This window comes from Styela clava, chromosome 13 (assembly GCF_964204865.1).
Source record: "Styela clava chromosome 13, kaStyClav1.hap1.2, whole genome shotgun sequence".
Lineage (NCBI taxonomy): Eukaryota > Metazoa > Chordata > Ascidiacea > Stolidobranchia > Styelidae > Styela > Styela clava.
Window position 1 is genome coordinate 15,805,001 of NC_135262.1, and position 2,500 is coordinate 15,807,500.

General features: G+C 53.5%; 1 non-coding gene across 1 annotated transcript; it reads right to left on the reverse strand.

Annotated features, from left to right (window-relative positions):
* Positions 1 to 130: 130 nt before the first annotated feature.
* LOC144431550 (small subunit ribosomal RNA) lies at positions 131 to 1,940 on the reverse strand. Its single transcript, XR_013480114.1, has one exon. It is a non-coding gene; the product is annotated as a small subunit ribosomal RNA (ribosomal RNA).
* Positions 1,941 to 2,500: the final 560 nt, after the last annotated feature.

Here is a 2,500-nt window from a genome sequence, read left to right on the forward strand (position 1 = left end):
CTCGGCTGCCTTGCTATGCCAACGTGTTACGCGTGTCGCACGGGGCGGAACCCCGATTGACGGCCGCCCTCTCGGCGGCACCCAAAGACAATTCAGTGCGCGGTCGGCCGGGGCCTACCACCACCTTCGGTAATGATCCTTCCGCAGGTTCACCTACGGAAACCTTGTTACGACTTTTACTTCCTCTAAATGATCAAGTTTGATCGTCTTCTCGACACGCCGACGCGGCCGTTGCCAGCCGCGACGGGGCCGATCCAAGGATCTCACTAAACCATTCAATCGGTAGTAGCGACGGGCGGTGTGTACAAAGGGCAGGGACGTAATCAACGCAAGTTGATGACTTGCGCTTACTGGGAATTCCTCGTTCAAGGGAAACAATTGCAAGTCCCTATCCCAATCACGAATGAGGTTCAACGGGTTACCCGGACCTTTCGGCCTAGGTTAGACACTCGCTGCTTCACTCAGTGTAGCGCGCGTGCGGCCCCGGACATCTAAGGGCATCACAGACCTGTTATTGCTCAATCTCGTGTGGCTAAACGCCACTAGTCCCTCTAAGAAGTTAGACGCCGACCGAGAAGGTCGCGTAACTATTTAGCATGCCAGAGTCTCGTTCGTTATCGGAATTAACCAGACAAATCGCTCCACCAACTAAGAACGGCCATGCACCACCACCCACAGAATCAAGAAAGAGCTCTCAATCTGTCAATCCTACCTGTGTCCGGGCCGGGTGAGTTTCCCCGTGTTGAGTCAAATTAAGCCGCAGGCTCCACTCCTGGTGGTGCCCTTCCGTCAATTCCTTTAAGTTTCAGCTTTGCAACCATACTTCCCCCGGAACCCAAAGACTTTGGTTTCCCGGAAGCTGCCGGAAAGGTCGTCATGGTAACGCCTCCCGATCGCTAGTTGGCATCGTTTATAGTCAGAACTAGGACGGTATCTGATCGTCTTCGAACCTCTGACTTTCGCTCTTGATTAAAGAAAACATTCTTGGCGAATGCTTTCGCAGTAGTTCGTCTTCCGCCGATCCAAGAATTTCACCTCTAACGGCAGAGTACGGACGCCCCCGTCTGTCCCTCTTAATCATTACCTCGTGCTCCGAAAACCAACAAAATAGAACCGAGGTCCTATTCCATTATTCCATGCAACACTATGCAGGCGAACAGCCTGCTTTGAACACTCTAATTTTTTCAAAGTAAACTTATCGGCCACCGCCGACACTCAGTCAAGAGCACCGACGGAGAACCGAAGGTGAGGCGAACGCAACCAGTGACACGCCTTGCGACGGACCGGCGGCGCTCGCCCAAAATCCAACTACGAGCTTTTCAACCGCAACAACTTTAGCATACACTGTTGGAGCTGGAATTACCGCGGCTGCTGGCACCAGACTTGCCCTCCAATGGATACTCGTTAAGAGTTTTAGGATGTACTCATTCCAATTACAGGGCCTCGTTAGAGTCCTGTATTGTTATTTTTCGTCACTACCTCCCCGTGTCGGGAATGGGTAATTTGCGCGCCTGCTGCCTTCCTTGGATGTGGTAGCCGTTTCTCAGGCTCCCTCTCCGGAATCGAACCCTGATTCCCCGTTACCCGTTATCACAAAGGTAGGCACGTAGCGTACCTTCGACAGTTGATAGGGCAGACACTTGAATGATACGTCGTCGGTGCAGAGACCGTACGATCCGCGTGGTTATCCAGAGTCATCAAACGTCACAGGACGAACCCGGTCGGTTTTGATCTGATAAAAGCGCGCCTCCCTAAGTCGGCGCTTAATGCATGTATTAGCTCTAGAATTACCACAGTTATCCACTTCGCTTACGAGACCAAATAAACCAAGACTGATTTAATGAGCCATTCGCAGTTTCGCTTTACGAGAACTCGTACTTGCACCTGCATGGCTTAATCTTTGAGACAAGCATATCACTACTGGCAGGATCAACCAGATAGCTGCGACAGCTGCGCTCGGCCCTTGCTGGGCCGCCCGGCGCGTGCTCGTCGCATTCGTTTAAGACCGAGGCGATCGCCTGCGGCCGTACTCAGCTTCGACAGTCGCTGGCCGCGACGTCCACGCTCGCGCCGGCAGTGCCAGGCGGAGCGATATGCGTTTTTTCTTTGCTCGCCCTCTCTCGGGCTCGATCCATTCAGTTTCGCACAAACAAGAGCTCTGCCGGCCGCCTGCAGCGGTGCCTAAAACCCGGGCATAACAATGCGACCGTTCTGCTAGGCCGACAAGCGCTCAAGCCAGACGCTCGATCGAACGCCCCCTACATATTAGTCGAGACAACGGCTCGCTCATTAGCATCGCGTTTGTACTTTAACTTTTTTTGGCTCGGCTTCTTTCGACGCCGATGCCGGCGACGCAGCACTCTCTCGCCCGCCAGCCACCGAGAAAAGGGTGCGCTCCGACCGGCCCCGCACCGCTCTTTCTTGGCTCATTCGAGTTTACTGTCTTTCGCTCTAACATGCCTTACCTAGGGTTAGGTTAGTATGCTTGCACGTTTGTACT